Genomic DNA, 17,397 nt, shown 5'->3' with positions numbered 1-17,397 from the left:
TTTTGGATTAGTGTTAGTTTGAGGCAGGAATAACCAATTATTATTTATAGTGAATTTATAATACATTATTTATTTTGTGCAGGATAGCTGTGATTTGGCAGGTACCTATATCAACCTTGACTAATAGGATCAGAAGATTATAGATCCAAAATTGGAAAAGAACTCAAACGTCATCTGGTTCAAGCTCCTCATTTTGCAGATGGGGAGACTGAGGTCTAGGGAGGCTAAGTGACAATTCATTTTAAGTGAAATGCAAAGCATTGATGAAACAGGCATTTCAGTTAAGCATTACAAGAGCCTAGAATGAAAACATTGGATCTTTTATAAGCTATAGTAGATGACATAGGTCTCCTCTCAAGAGGGATATTGGTTTTCTGTATATAATTAATAACAAGAGAACTGTATCCTGACTTTAAGGTCTGCAGGAGCATCCTGGAACAAAAAGGGCCATAAATTAACATTAATTATGCATTAAAGTTCCAATTAACCTGGCTGACACTGATATACTTTAACAAGGTGCATTTAGATAAAAGAAGCAACTCTCTAATTACTTGGAACAGGACCTCCTGACCCATTCTGCTCTTTTATCCCAATGCCAACCTAATGAGGAAGGAAGTGAGAGGGAAGAAACCGTACAGGAGGCAAGACTCCAGCACCATGAGATATCCCCAGGGAGAGGCCTCTACTTTCTTAAAACTCTCCACGATGAATATTTTACCATGCTTGAATCTGAGGATGAGGACTAGTTTCTTTTGTTATGATGAAAATAATGGAATTTGTTCAATTTCCCTGCACAAGCTTCTGGACGCCCAATGTAAACCTTGTAAGCCTCTAATGGAGATACACTGCTCTCCTCTGAGTTGGTCTTTCCACTCCCTGGATGACTTATTGTCTTCAAGAGACTTAAGGCAGAAACCCTTGATGGAAAATGTAGTATTTTCCTTAAATCATCTTACCAATCTCCTACTCTACTCGTCATCCTCTCTATTGGGACAGTAATACATGCTTGTTGACTGACAGATTTTCAAATTCCTGTCCATTCTCTAAGTATGCCCCTTACCTCTTGTCCATATGGGGTTTTTCTTGCCTGGTGCCCTTGGTGTCCTAGACATACCTGGTCCCCTGACTAATTATCATTATACACTATGACCTAAGTAAGATATGCAGTGTGCAGAATGAAATTTTTTTTTTAATGAACTCAGTTTGTCTTTTTTTTTTTGTGAAAATTTTATTTCGTCAATTTAGAACATTATTCCTTGGTTACAAGAATTATATTCTTTCCCTCCTCTCCCTGCCACCGATTCCCGTAGCTGATGTGAAATTCCATTGGGTTTTACATGTGTCCTTGACCAAAACCCATTTTCATGTTGTTGATGTTTGCACTAGGATGATCATAAGCTTGCCTTTTAACAAAATAAGAGTGTTATATTAAAAAAAAATGGGCAAGGGAGAGAGATGAGAGCAAGATCGAGAGTGAGAGAGAAAGAGAGAGAGAGAAAGAGAGAGAGAGAGAGAGAGAGAAGTTAGTGGTAAAGACATGGGTATATAATCATGGTTTCTGTTCATCTGCTTTTATTATCTTGAGGATCATCACTAAGAGGCAATTTGGAACAGAGGTTTGGTTTTAAAGTCAAGAAACTTGGGTTGAAATGAATTTGCCCTCAAATATAATTTTGTCCTGTTTGGTAGTGAGGGTTCAGGGCTAAGGACTTTGCCAGTTGCCTATGGAGTACGGAAGTGAGCTAGCTGGGGTTTCTTTTGCAAGCCAGAGCAAAGCAGGCAGACATGGATGGCCCCTCTGGGAATTCTTCAACTTCATCATGATGTATCTCTACTTTCTCTGCCTTCAGGACTTAGATCTGGGGTTCTGACCTTGGCTCAGAAACCTGACCCACCATCTGTGTTCTGAAGTTCATTTCTTGTTTGTTAGAGTTTCTTGATCTCCTTATTTCCAGCTCTCTTCTTGTAACCTTATCTGAATACTAGATCACTTCCTTGGTTTAACAGTTGAGTTTAGGTGTTCTTGACCTTAGACTATGCTCTCCACTCCAGTTAATACAACTGAAGCCATTTGGTAGTAAAAACCTAAAGCCTTTCTGATACGAATGATTGAAAAAATCTTTCCTAGCTCCCTATTATCCCTAGGATAAAATGCAAAATACTCACCCAGCCTTATTTTGTGTTTTTGTTTTTCAGTTAATTCAGTTGTGTCCACTCTTTTTTTCTTCCATTTGGTCATTGTTGTAAGAGCATGCTCATATAATCCACCCCCCACCAAATGAAACCATAAATAAATTAACTAACATGAAAGATAGTAGACTTTGATCAGCATTGGACTCTAACAGTTCTTTCCCTGGAGGTGGACAGCATTCTTTGTCATAAGTCCTTCAGAACTGTCCTGGATCATTGTATTGCTGAGAGTAGTTGTCTTTTATTGTTGATAATCACACAGTATTGTTGTTACTGTGTATAATGTTCCCCCTGTGCTACTTATTTCACTCTGCATCAGTTCATGTAGATCTTTCCAGCTTTTCCTGAAATCATCCTACTTATCTTTTCTTATAGCACAGTAATATTCCAGAACGAACATGAATCACTGAGTTAAGTGACTTGCCCAAAGTTCTACAGTTAGAGTTTGAGGTCGGATTTGAATTTAAGTCTTCCTGACTCCAGGGTTAGTACTCTATCCCCTGTACTACCTAGCTGACCTTATTTATGTTATTCTTCTTTAATTTACTCACTGTTCAGTCAAACAGGCCAGTCAGCTACTCCTATTCATGACATCTCATTGTCTGCAGCTGAACCTTTGGCCAGGTCCATCCTTGGGTCCCAGAATGCCCTCCCTCCCCCACTCCAACTCCTTGAATCTCCAGCTTCCAATAACCTATCCAGGGTAGCTCTTACCAAAGCTTGTGCCAATCTCCACTTGCTTCCTTTTGAACTTATTTTGAATTACTCTGCATAGTCTTTCCAGGTATCTGCTTTTGTCTCTTTAACCTCTTCAGTAGAATATTAACTTCTTGTGGACAAGGACTGTTTTCTTCTTTGTATTTATAATGCTCAGCAAAGTATGGCAGCTCCTTAAAAATTTGGGTTGATTTGAATTAAATTGAGATACACAGATACCAAAATGAAAAAAATCTCAGAACTGAAAGCAATTCCAGAGAGTGTTTAACCCAAGCTGTCTCTAAATAGGACAATCTTCCTAGCTGTGTGACTCTGGGCAAGTCACTTAACCCTAATTGCCTAGCCCTAGACACTGGGAAGTGTCTGAGGCCAGATTTGAACCTAGGACCTCCCATCTCTAGGACTGGCTCTCAATCCACTGAGCTACCCAGCTGCCCCCTATCTCAATACACTTCTATAACATACGTGTTCAGTGGTTTCTCAGTCTTTGCTTTAGGACCACTAGTGTGTGTGGGGGGAGACTCCTCCCCTCCTCTCCCTTCCCTTCTCACCTTTCTACTTTCCTCCCTTCTTTTCGCCTCCCCTTCCTTTCTACCTCTCCCTTTCTAGCCTCCTCTTCCTTTCCTCACTCTCTTTTTCCTCTTCTCAGTGTATTATTGTACTTCCTAATGCCCCAAATATAATTTTACCATACTGAATACAATACTTCTGATGTGGCCAAATCACCTCACCTCCTTGGGGCTCCATTTCCTCATCTGTGGAATGGGATGTTCTTTAAAGTCCTTTGCTGGTTTCCTAGCCATCTCCTGGCCATGGTTCTACTCTCCATCTATCTCCACCTCATTGGAAACCTGTACTGCAGCCCTGTGTCCCTTGGCTCAGATAGATGATATTGGGTCTCACCTTGCCCCTGCCTCCACATGAAACATTCTTGCCTGGGTGCCTACCATGGTCCCTCATTGGAACTCCCTACCCCTTTTCTAGTACCTTTGAATTGTCTTCCTCCATTAGAATGAACAGGATCTATCTTGCTTACTTCTAGTTGTGCCTGGCACATCACAAATACATTAAGTATTTTTATTTATTAAAATTATTTATTTATCAAAAATCTCTGTGTGTGTCTCTGAGTGCCTTTGTCTTCTCTCTCTTTCTTCTCCCTCCCCTCTTCTTCCTCTCCCCCTGCCCCCATGTCTCCTCCCCACTCCTGTCTCACTGTCTTCTCTCTGTGTCTCTGAATGAATCTCTTCTCTCTTTGTCTCTAACTCTGTCTCTCCCTTCTCCTCTCTGTGTCTGGGTCTTTGTGTCTGTCTGTCTGTCTGTCTGTCTGTCTGTCTGTCTGTCTGTCTCTCACACACACACACACACACACAAAGACACACACACACACACACACATCCCATGTTCTGTATACTTCATCTCTGGGTCTTTGGCTCCCAGGCATTTCTGCCACTAGCAGGTTCTAAGGCCAGGAAGCTTGGGAGGTGGAATATGGAGACTAAATCAATAAATGACAAATGAAAAAGATAATTATTTTATTAAGTTTAAATACCTTTGAACAAACTGCATAAATTATGCAAATGAACATACATATACATGGACCACTGAATATGGAAACGATTATGGAAATTATCCCGGAGAGATAAAGACTTCCTCTAGGAAATACTTTTTGCTTCTAATATGGCTCTTTTGTGCCTTGTCATAGTGCATGAGACAAAGCTTCGAGAGAAGGGTAGAAAAAAACCCTGTCCGAGCCTTGGGTGCCTGCCCACCCCGGAAAAGATCAGTAAATAACTCCCAGGAGGAAAGTAGAGAAAAATTCGCTGGAGACTCCATTCCCCCTTTTTCTTTCAGCCTTTCATCCCTTCCTCTAGGCAATTGTTATCTAATGGGAGCATTAGCATATTTCAGGGCTAGGACATTTCGCTCCGGAAGAGAAGCAAAATTCCCCCTCTTTCCTCAAGAAAGCCTGGCACACCTACGTGGTGTCCAATTAGGATGACTTCGCCCAGCCCGGAGCCGAGGATGGAGAGGCTCCATCCTCATCAAAGGCTCCCCTGGGAACTGGCGCGGGGCAGTTTACCCTACCTTGCTAGCACCCAGCTGACCCTGGCTTCCTCAAAGCTGCCTTTTCTTTTTTTCTTTCTTTTTTCAAAACACTTCTTCCAGAAGCAAAGGAGGTGGGGGAAGAGTGCGGGTGCCCTGTTTTGACCCTCAGCCTGGTCACAGGGCTGAGGGCCGTCCAGGATCAGAGTTGCGTTGTCAATATGAGCCTTTGGATGCCAAGACAAAGTTTATAAATAGATTAGCCCACTCACTAAGCCCTGTCAGGCTTTAGAAAAGAATTGGTTAGAGCCAGAGAAGATTACAGCGTCGCAAAAATGCAGCCTCTCGCCCCTGGCCACGGCTTTCTCCTGCCGCTGTGGTAGCGGAAGGGCTCTACCAAGGGGTCCAGGGTTTTAACCTGGGGGGTGGCTGAGGGGAATAAAGGCCACGTCGAAACCCGGTCCATTACTGAAGCTCATACCTTGGGGCTTCTGCAACAAGGGTTCATTATCATCCTCTTCTCCGGAAGATGAAATAGAGTTTGGGTCTATTTAATTACTCCTCTGTGTGCCATGAATCCATGAGCGTGGAACAGGGCTGAACTGAGCTCTTCCTTGCTGTGGAAACTTGTGAGAATGAATCTCTTTGACCTAGTTTCCTTAGCTGGAAAATGAAAATGGTCATGTTTATTCATCTATCAATCACTCAGTCAATAAGCATTTGTTAAGCACCTACTGAGCCAGTGTGGTAGAGTGGGGAGAGCCCTCACTTGTAAAATGGAGGGGAAGGGGGTTGGGTTTTATGGCCCTGAAGGTCGCTTCCAGATCTAAATCTGTGCCATGCACTGATAGACAATGGGAGAAGAAGGGCAAAAGCGCACCAATCTGCTCTTAGAAGGAGCTTACAGTCAAGTCAGGGAGATGAGGTGTGTCCGTGGATAGGCAAATAGGACATAGATACAAAATTAGTCTTGAATTTAGAGCAGAAGGAAACCCCAAAGTTTCACTTAGTAATATCCCCCAATTTTTGTAGGTGAGAACATTGAGGCCCAGGGAAGTTATGTCTGTAGGTGAGATTCAAACCCAGCCTCCAATTCCAGATCTAGGACTCTTCAAAATGGAACCATTCTTGCCTGAAAATTTGGTGGCAGGTGAGGATCAGTCAGCCATTTTCCTATATTGAGGTGCCAAGGCTAGAGGTGTGGTTGACTTTTTTTCCCAAAGAATATTTCCAACTGCTTTTCCCTTGCAAATAGCTTTTAGTTTTTTCTTCTTTGTTGTGAGAGCTAGTTTGTTGTCCATGTAGGTTACCAGTGTCCACCCGGGATTGATGTGGCTCGGGGGGAGGCATCAATAGGTATCTTTAGAGTCGCCTCTGCTCTCACCTTTTCCCAAAGGAGACTTTGAGTCCTGCCAGGAGGAGAGCAGGCAACTGGGGCCACAAATGTGGTCATTCTTTTCTCATCAGAGAAGGGGACAACAATTATGTCTTTACTGTTCCCCTAAATATTGCTGGCATGGGGGAAATAATGGTTGAGCTCAAGTTGAGCACCTGATTGTTATTCTTTAACAGGGGAGGTGCGTCTCTGACCTATATATCCAAAGTTGGACTCCTTTCCCTTCAAATGCCAATTACACAAATTACATCTTTACCAAAAATTATAAAACACAAATTTACCAAAAAATACTCATAAAGACAAACAAACCCATATATCCAAGCTGAGATGGTATAGACATCAGAGAGGGCATATAGATGAGAATATACCAGACAATATACAGAATGAATGAGCTCTCTCACTAGAAGCAAGATATCTTAACAGAGAGAGACTGTGCCCAGATCTCACCCAAGGAGAAATTCCCCAAAGTACTAAGTAGGAATGGGGAAATAATAGAGAACACCAGTTCCTCCTTGAAGAGAATCTGAAACCAAGTCTTCTCTCTAAGAGGTTAGAAGTCAGAAGACCCAAGATCTCTTTTCTTTGAAGCTTTTCCCAAATCTATCCCTCATGAAGAAATGGAAAACAAAGAGGAGAGTCTTATACCATTGAGTTTGGGACCCTGGTTATTCTTACTTTTGACCTAGTTTATGAGGGCATAATATGGAATGGTTTTTCAGTTCCTCCTTTTCATTTAAAAGCAACAACACCAACAAATCTTCAAAACCTTACCTTCCATCTTGGAATCAATACTAAGTATTGGTTCTGTAAAGATTAAAATTAATATACAATAACTAAATATCATATTTTATAAAGTTTTATTAATAATAACTAAAGCAAAAGAACTGCCTGAATTCAGCCTGGTTGCAGGTCCAAGAGCACATGGGAGGAGCATACATTCATTTAAATACCAATAACATTATCTCACCAATGTGGAGACACAGGAGAGATTATAGGGAATTTTGGAAAATACTAAGGACTTCTGGGGTATGAAGTCAAAGGTTCAAAATCTCCATTTATACAGTTCCAAGGCAGAAGAGCAGTAAGGGCTAGGCAACTGGAGTTAAGTATCTTGTCCAAGGTCATATAGCTAGGAAATATCTGAGTCTAGATTTGAACCCAGAACTTCTCATATACAGGCCTGGCTCTCTATTCACTGAGCTGCTTAGTTGCCCCTCCTTTCCATTTTACTATGTGGTATTTTCCTAGGTTTCTCACTTGTGTTATCTTACCTTTATTATCTTTGTTAGATCCAAAATAATATAGAAGTTAATAGAAGGCTTTTTATACCTTAAGTCATTTGATCCTTCAATATTCCTTCAAATAGCTACAATGGATATTATTAAAAAAAAAACAAAACTGATGCTTAGAAGTGAAATAACTTGTTTTTGGTTACAAAGCTAACCAATGTCAGAGATGGAATTTGAACCCAGATCTTCCTGAATCCAAGTTCAAAACTCTTTGATACTATATAAAGCTGTCTCTCTGTAAAATGAAAACACAGGCAATTTTTCTGAAATGTATGAAAGAGATACCTTAATTTCAGTGACTGCTCACTTGCCTGTTGTAAGGGGGGGGGAAGGGTTTAATTATATAAAAAGGTTGGACTGGATTATCTTTAAAATAGGGTTGCCATGGGGGCAGCTGAGTGGCTCATTGGATTAAGAGTCAGTCCTAGAGACGGGAGGTCCTAGGTTCAAATCTGGCCTCAGACCCTTCCCAGCTGTGTGACCCTGGGCAAGTCACTTAACCCCCATTGCCTAGCTCTTATCACTCTTCTGCCTTGGAACCAATACACAGTATTGATTCTAAGACAGAAGGTAAGGGTTAAAAAAAAATAAAAGAGGGTTGCCAGGAATTTAGTTTATTCCAAAGAGATTTATTTACAAAATATAGAAAGAGTGAAGTAAGAAAATCAGAGAGAGGATAGGGTAAGATATCTAGCCTAAGCACTAAGTAATTTATTCCTGGCCCCTGGCTCAACCCAGGCAGGGAGAATTAGTCCTTAGTCAGAGAGGCCTCGGTAAAGTGGAGGACCTGGGGAAGTCTCTCTCAAGAGGCAGGTCTCTCTTGAGACTAGTCTCTTTAGAAAATCTAGGGAAAGGAGCCAGCCTTTTCACTCACCATGTGTCAGTCCAAAGGAAGAGATTTAAGAACAGCCTCACCAGGAAAAGGGTCTCGGGTCCAGTCAGCAGATTCTTCTACAGTCTTAACTCCAAAGAATAAAGAACTGATTCTCACAGGAAGTTGTAATTCCTTTTAAAGACACTTTCTTTTGTGTCACTTCCTTTGCCTTCCCCTGATTTTTACATGGACAAATCATAGTCTAAAGCCTTGCTTAGGACTACCCAGGAGGCAGTCAGTCGATTCTGATTTGTCACCCACTATTGCACACGTGGGTCACAGACCTCTCCCACTAAATGTTTACATGGGATGTTTACACTTTTGGTGATTAAATCCAAAAATGGGCAGGGGTTACAATTTAATCTTCAGAATCAAGGGAGAGTTAATTAATTTCATTTTCACAATCAGAGGAGAGTTAAATTTAATCTTCACACTGTGGATTGAGGAGAGCAGCTTTTAAAGTATCATTTTCCATTAGTTCTTTAAAATTAAAATTACCTTACCTTCTCTAAAGTCATTTTAGATTTGCTGATATGTTAAAATAGATTAATATTGCCTGGATTAAACTCGGGATTCAGTAAATGTTTGTTAAATGAATATTAATCTGAAAACATTATGTCCTAACAGTTTGAGAAAGCATTCTTATATATCTTAGAGCTAATGTGGAAGGGTTTATATAATGTTAGCTTTAACCTGAAAAACAAGAAAATCATTCCTGCTATGCCCACTCCCCTTAGGTAAGAATAGTTTAATTAACTAGGTCAATCAGAAATGATAAAAATTATGAAATCAAAAGTGCTTTCATTGGTCAATTAAGCATTTTGTGATAACTTGGTTTACTCTGAATTTAGCCATCTCCTCTTGGTAATCTTTAACATCAACCCAACATTGGACATTACCTACAGCATATGTATTAAATGTAGTGTAAAGTCAGGAACTGTGAACATATTTAATAAGTGGGATGTAGATTGCTCGCATTTCACCCTCATGTACAAAACCTATTATCACTGGATTTTAAATTGTAACCTAGGGTCAAATCCTGATGTTTTTGCTACTGGAAAGTATAATTTCCAAAGTGGAAATAACAAAGTCCCTTTAATTATCATCAAATTACATTCACTGAGCACCTGCTAAGTGCATGGCTTTATAAAAAGTTCTATGGCACCGTATAAGGCATTTTTCTTTCTTTCTTTCTTTCTTTCTTTCTTTCTTTCTTTCTTTCTTTCTTTCTTTCTTTCTTTCTTTCTTTCTTTCTTTCTTTCTTTCTTTCTTTCTTTCTTTCTTTCTTTCTTTCTTTCTTTCTTTCTTTCTTTCTTTCTTTCTTTCTTTCTTCCTTCTTTCCTTCCTTCCTTCCTTCCTTCCTTCCTTCCTTCCTTCCTTCCTTCCTTCCTTCCTTCCTTCCTTCCTTCCTTCCTTCCTTCCCTCCTTCCCTCCTTCCCTCCTTCCCTCCTTCCCTCCTTCCCTCCTTCCCTCCTTCCCTCCTTCCCTCCTTCCCTCCTTCCCTCCTTCCCTCCTTCCCTCCTTCCCTCCTTCCTTCCTTCCTTCCTTCCTTCCTTCCTTCCTTCCTTCCTTCCTTCCTTCCTTCCTTCCTTCCTTCCTTCCTTCCTTCCTTCCTTCCTTTCTTTCTTTCTTTCTTTCTTTCTTTCTTTCTTTCTTTCTTTCTTTCTTTCTTTCTTTCTTTCTTTCTTTCTTTCTTTCTTTCTTTCTTTCTTTCTTTCTTTCTTTCTTTCTTTCTTTCTTTCTTTCTTTCTTTCTTTCTTTCTTTCTTTCTTTCTTTCTCAAATTTTGGATTGGCAAAAATAGAGTTTAGGTCTGAAAACATGGCCCAGGGTGACATTTTTCTCTGTGAATTTATGAAGGCTTCACTTTTGTTAAGTACATTTGTGGAATCAGTTTCATTTCTGTTGAAATTGACTGTCCTGTTTATCAACTATCCAGCTTTTGGGGGCTAGCACTTTTTTCTCTTGCTGGGAGTACATGAACATAAATGAAGTATGCTTAGCTCTTTTAATCCTTTCATTTTAATGTAAAATATGGAAATTAAAGTAAAAACTCCTCCTCTGACGTCTTAGGATGATTTGATGGTGACTCTAGGTCCTTCAAAGTCCCACTAGTGGGACACGAATGACTACACAGCTGGAAGAGCTTTGCATACAAGATTGTTGATGGCTTGGAAGTCTGTTGTCAGAAGACCAACACAGCTGTTTCCAGAGGGGCTCAGTATCAGATAGGCTGCAGAGCTGAGGAATTCTGATCCTGGCAAACCATGTTTGTTACTGTGTGTGGACAAATCTGTAGTTGTGGAGAGGTTGGATCAGAGCCTGTCCTTCCTTTAATAAAATTGAAGAGTCATCACTTTAGTTCTGACGTCTTCCCTTGGTGATTATTTTCCATTTATCCCATATTTAACTTGTTTATGCCCAGTTGTTTTCATGCTGTTTCCCCCATTAGACTATGAGCCCCTGGAGGGCAGGGATTATTTATTGCATTTCTTTGTATCTTCAGGGTTTACTATGGTGCTTGGTATATAGTAAGCACTTACTAAATGTACATTTGAATTAAAGAAATTATTTAAAGGACTGAAATAGTTTCTACCATATTTCAGGTTTCTATTTGGAAAGGTACCAATTCTTGCTCCTAGGTAAAATGAAGAACTTGGAGACATGAAGACCTGAGTTTAAATCCTATCCCTGAGTAAGTCACTTAATCTTTTTTTTTTGCCTCAGTTTCTTTATCTATAATGCAAAGATAATAGGATCTACCTTATAATGTTTTTGTGAGGATTAAATGAGATGTTTGTGAAGTGCTTTGCAAACATTAAAACAGAATAATTTCCTCTTCCTCCTCCTGTTCCTGTTCCTCCTCCTCTTCTTCCTTTTCCTCCTCCTCCTCTTCCTCCTTCTCTTTCTCCTCTTCCTCCTGCCACCAGTGTTGATGTTGGTGTTGATCAATGAGCTAAATGTTCATTGTGAGCATTTGTACCTCAGAAATGGTCAAACTACAAATCAAGGTTTGAATTTATTTTTGTTGATTTCTAGATGTAAGAAGAAAATGTCAATAAAGTAGATTCAGTTTAAGAGTATGTTGTGCCACATACATTAGCAGGGAGACCTAGTTGTTAAACATTTACCAGTACAGCCCTTCTGTACAGAGATGTAAGAGTCCTTATGCTCCTGAAAGACATCAGCTGAGTGTTTTTCTTGGGCTAACATGCTTAGCAAAATATTATTTTTTCCCACCTTTGAATAGGTGGTCTTTCATGTCTACATAGTAGAGTAATTGACTAGAATTACATCTATCTTTTTCTGTAAATATTGCTGGTTGAGGGTAACATAAATTTAAAACAAAATTTCTTTCTGAGTTACTGACCCTTAAATGTGGGGAGAGGAAGTAGCTCTTAGTTAATATGGCCAGTTTGATTCCTTCCCACCAAATGCTAGATACACAGAAGATCTTCACAAATAGTGAATAGCAAGTAAATCCAGTTTCCTAAGTCAATAGCAAACAGAAATTGGTGAAACTATATAGATTAGAATAAATCAGGAAATATGCCAAAGGAATGCAGTCTTCCATTGGTTAAAAAAAATGGTTAAAATGAATAGAGAGAAGACCCAATCTCACTTATGGGGAAATCCCTCTAAGTCTTTATGAAGGCAAGCAGGACATCAAGGACCTAGAGGAGCCAGCTTCCGCTACAGGTGATCAGTTTAAAAAAATCTTTCTCTCTCTCTCCTCACATATTTAGATTTGATGCTGGAGAAAGTCTGGAATGCCACATTTTTTTCACATGTTATCAAGCAATTTAATATTTGTAATATACTTAGTGTAGTTTCTGTCACTTTTTTGACAACAATATTTATTTTTTAAAATATATTTTACATGTAATAACAATTTTCTGCATACATTTTTTAAAACCCTTACCTTCTACCTTAGAATCAATGCTATGTATTGGTTCCAAGGCAGAAAAGTGGTGAGAGCTAGGCAATGGAGGTTAAGTGACTTGCCCAGGGTTACACAGCTAGGAAGTATCTGAGGTCATATTTGAACCTAGGACCTTCCATCTCTAGGTCTGGCTCTCAAACCACTGAGATACTCAGCTGCCCCCTCCACATAAATTTTCTGAAGTTATAAGATCCATATCATTTCTCTTCCTCTCTCCCTTCTTTTTCCCTTTCCAGGGATGGTAAGCAATTTGATCTGGATTGTACCTGTATTATCATGCAAAACCTATTTCCATATTGTTCATTGTTGTAAGAGAATACTCATATAAAATCAAACCCCCAGAATAAAAACCCAAATAAACTCAAGTGAAAAATCATATGCTTTGACCTGCATTCTGGCTCCAACAGTTCTTTCTGTGAAGGTGGATAAAATTCTTTTTCATAAATCCTTCAGAATTGTTCCAGATTATTGTATTTCTGAAAGTAGTTAAGTTACTATGTACAATGCTCTTCTGGTTTTGTTTATTTCACTCTGCATCAGTTCATGTGGGTTTTTCCAGCTCTTTCTAAAATAATCCTGTTCATAATTTCTTATAGCATAGTAGTATTCTATCAGCATCATATACCATAATTTTCTCAGCCATTCTGTAGTTGATGGACATTCCCTCAATTTCTAATTCTTGGTCATCACCCAAAGGGCTTCTATAAATATTTTTGTACAAGTAGGGCTTCCCCTCCCCCCCTTTAGTAGTGGTATTACTGGATCAAAGGATATACCCAGTTTTATAGCCCTTTGGGCATAGTTCCAAATTGCCCTCCAGAATGATCAGATTACAATTCTATGAATGAAGAATTAATATCCCAATTTTACTACACCCTCCTCTAACATTTATCATTTTCCTTTATTGTCATTTTGGCCAATCTGTTAGGTGTGAAATGGTACCTCAGAGTTATTTTAATTTGCATTTCTCTAATCAAGAGGGATTTAGAGCATTTTTTCATATGATTATCATTAGCTTTGATTTCTGCATCTGAAAACTGCTTGTTCATATCCTTTGACCTTTTGTAAATTGGAGAATGACTTGTATTCTTCGAAGTTTGACTTAGTTCTCTGTATATTTTAGAAATGAGCCCTTTATCAGATAAATTCATTACAAAAAAAATTTTTTTTCTAGTTTGCTGTTTCTCTCCTAATCTTGGCTACATTGATTTTGTTTGTACAAAAGCCTTTAAATTTAATATGGCCAAAATGATTCATTTTACATCTTATAATATTATCTATCTTTTGTTTGGTCACAAATTCTTCTTTTCTCCATAGACCTGTCAGGTAAACTATTCTACATTCCCCTAATTTACTTATAATATCATCCTTTATATCTACATCATATACCAATTTTGACTGTATCTTGGTATAGAGCGTGAGATAATGATCTATAACTACTTTTTGCCATGCTGTTTTCCAATTTTCCCAGCACTTTTTGTCAAATAGTGAGTTCTTATCCCCAAAGCTGGGATCTTCAGATTTATCAAACACGAGATTGCTGAGGTCATTTACCCTCACTTAACTCTATTCCATTGGTTCACCAATCTATTTCTAAGCCAATACCAGATTGTTTTGATGTTTATTGTTTTCTAGGACTGTTTGAGATCTCTAGGTCATCTTCCTTCCCATTTTTTCTTTTAATTTTTAATTAATAATTAATTGTTAATTTCCTTGATATTCTAGTTCTTGTCACATTAATAAAGTGTTCCTTCCCTTGTCTTCTTTCTTGAAGAAAAAAATTCCTCTCCTTTTCACAAACTCTGGCACAAACTCTGTTACATATTTACAACACTTTGTATCAGTGTTCCTCTCTTCCAGTTAGAAGGATGCTCTCAGGTTTGGCTAGAAATAGAGGGTTAAACAAATATCATTATCCCTATTTTATAAATGGAGTCTATTCATTGAGAAGAGTGTTAGATTTGGAGTCAGAGGGCTTGGGACCAAATTCTGGATTTGCTGCTTATTACTTGTGTGAATAGGGAGATCACAACTTATCTGGGTCTCAGGAGAAATGAGGGGGTTGCAACTCAGAGGTCACTTGCCAGTGGAATGTAAAAGCTCTTCGAGGGAAGGACCTGAAACTTTTTTGTGCCTTTGTGATCCTAGTACCTAGCTATAAATACTTGCTTATTGTTTGATGGCCATATGTCTGGCATATGCCACAGCCCTCCTTTGACTGCAGATCTCTCCTAGTTTTTGGACATCAAGAAGCTATTTATTGCCCATTTCTTTGGCTAACATTTCCCCAGACGTTCTTGTGCCTCTTGTGGTTGTCTATGTTAGCATCTTAGATTTCAAGTCTTCCCTGAGTGGACACTTGAGGTAGATGGTTAGTTAGCCTAGTACCTGGAGCCAGCACTTCATGATGATAGCCAAGATGAGAATTTCATCTGACTCAGAATTGTTATTGTCCTGAAAGAAGGAACCAAAATATGGCCTTTTGCATCTCTTATTTATTTGTGCACCTAAACTCTTTTCACAGTCTAGAGAACTGATAATGTGGTCTGAGTCTCTGGGCTTTCTGCTTAGGGCTTGAGGGAAAGCCTCCATCCATGGATCCCCACACAAAAGCTAATATTCTTCTGTTTTGTTTGCTGGCACAGTCTTACAATCCTATCGGCCCTCAGCCATACTTGAAAAATAAAAGAAAACATTTCCCTTTATGATACTAGGATTTTAGCTAATATCGACACCATGGAAACTAGGTACTCAGATAAGATCCTGTTCTGGCTAAATATATCCTCGGCTTTCAATCACTCTTCCTAGCTCAACAAAACAGTTCTTTAAACTTTCTCCATCTTGTTAACTTTCTCCCCACTTTTTTTTTTGACCAGCATCCCTATATCCTGAAAGAGTGCCCATTCCTCTATTTTCATCAGTGACTTTGAACAACAGCACAATGATCTTGGTGTAGGGGAAGCATCTCAATAGGGTTGGTCCTGGTGAGGCTGGAGGAAGGCATAGATTGAGAGCAAGTTCCAGAAATTTTGGTGGATTGGGATATTGTTTTAATTGTTTGCACTTTCTTATTTTATTTTAAACTGTGTTTCTAATCACTTTTGATTCTCTTCTCACTTGCTATCCCCAGTTATTACCTAAGAATAAAAGTTCACATTTATATAGTGCTTTTTTTTTTTGCATCTCTAGTCTTTAGCATAGAGCCTGGCATGCAGAAGGTGATTAATAAAGCTTGCTAATGTTTGCAAAATGATTTATATATATGTATTTATAATCAGATTTTACAATTGAGATGAATAAAACAAGACTCTATGACTTTAAGTGATCTATCCAAGATCACACAGTCCGTGCTGTAGACATGTTAGTTATTAATATTGTTTCAGTCATACTTTGTTTTATTGCATTTAGCTTTATTGCCCTTTGTGGACATTTTTACAAATTGAAGGTTGGTGGCAACCCTGCTCTGAGCAAGTTCATCAATTCCATTTTTTCAGCAGCATGTGCTCGTGGTGTGTCTCTGTGTCACATTTTGGCAACTCTCATAGTATTTCATTATTATCATATCTGTTAAAGTAATCTATGATCTATAGTGATCTTCGATGTGAACTATTGTAATTGTTTGGGGCACCCATGAAGTGCATCCATATTAGACAGTGAACTCAACGGACAAATTTGTGTCTTCTGACTGCTCCATGGGCAGGTCATTCCTGTATTTCTCCCTGTCCTTAAGTTTCCTTATTCACGGAGACATACAGTACTGAAATTAGGCCAATTGATAACCCAACAAGGGCCTCTTGGTATTCAAGTAAAAGGAAGAGTCAAAATCAGTGTCAAACGTTTTTGTTTTCTTGTTTTAGGAAATTGCCTCAGCCACCTCAGCCTTGAGCAGTTGCCACCCTGATCAGTCAGCAACCTTCATCAACACTGGAGCAAGACCCTCCACCAGCAAAAAAGATTATTCTAACTTATTGAAGGCTCAGATGGTGCTTCGCATTTTTAGCAGTAAAATGTTTTTATTTTTTCAATAAAGTATCTTAAGATTAAGGTATGAACATTTTTTAGGTATAATGCTATTGCACACTCAACAGACTATAGTAGAGTGTGAACACAATTTTTATATGCACTGAGCAACCAAAAAATTCATGTGTCTTGCTTTTTTTGAGATATTTGTTTTATTGCGGTGATCTACCACTGGACCCACAATAACTCTACTGATCTTAACTTTGATTAAATAAAGTGTATACATGTTTTCTTTCTCCTCTTCCTCCTCCTTCAAAATCTTTGCTTTCTGTCTTAATAAAAACTCTAAGACAGAAGGTCAAGGGCTAAGCAAAGAGGGTTCAGTGACTTACCCAGGATCACACAGTTAGGAAGTGTCTGAGGCCAGATTTGAACCTAGGTTCTTGAACTCCAAGCCTGGCATTTTATCTACTGTGCCACCTAGCTGCCCCTCCATGCTTTATTTTTTTTTTTAAGGATTCTAAAGAGCCTTGTGAAATGTAACAAAATGGCAAATATTGAGAAGGAAAAGTGTTGGATTTTGTCATAGAAGTTTGGTTTAAAACCTAGTTTTGTCACTTATGACATTGGACAAATTACTCCTTTTCTTGGGCCTTTTCTCATTTGTAACACTGAATCAGGGTTAAACTTAACTCCCTATGAGTTCTGGATGTGAGCCCACAAGATGCCCTTTGTGAGATCTAGAGGGTCAGAGAGTCTATTGAGTTTTGGTAGATATCTCTTACTTTTACTCTGGATATCTAGTGGAAGGAGGAGAAGGAGAGCTTGAGTGCCAAGGGAACACATTTTTGTCCTAAAGAATCCTCCCTTAAGGTCCTCTTCTGATCTTTCACCCTGATCTGCAGGTGACTGAGTTCTCAGGGCTTGGTCCTCAGGGCTCAAGTTCTGGCTAGTTTTGCTGAGTTGACCACAAAAGATTCTGTTTC

General features: G+C 39.0%; 1 long non-coding RNA gene across 2 annotated transcripts in view; it reads left to right on the top strand.

Moving 5' to 3' along the window:
- Nucleotides 1-16,707, top strand: part of LOC103096586 (uncharacterized) — a 141,739-nt gene extending 125,032 nt beyond the window's left edge. The window contains exons 1-2 of one of the 2 annotated variants that reach the window (XR_008914014.1): nt 10,871-11,203; nt 16,309-16,707. This is a non-coding gene — a long non-coding RNA (uncharacterized LOC103096586). Of the gene's footprint in view, nt 1-10,870; nt 11,204-16,308 lie in introns of those variants that run through there. The other variant, XR_008914013.1, reaches the window with a different exon arrangement.
- Nucleotides 16,708-17,397: the final 690 nt, after the last annotated feature.

The sequence above is a fragment of the Monodelphis domestica genome, chromosome 8 (assembly GCF_027887165.1).
Source record: "Monodelphis domestica isolate mMonDom1 chromosome 8, mMonDom1.pri, whole genome shotgun sequence".
Lineage (NCBI taxonomy): Eukaryota > Metazoa > Chordata > Mammalia > Didelphimorphia > Didelphidae > Monodelphis > Monodelphis domestica.
This window is presented reverse-complemented; position numbering and strand designations above follow the sequence as displayed.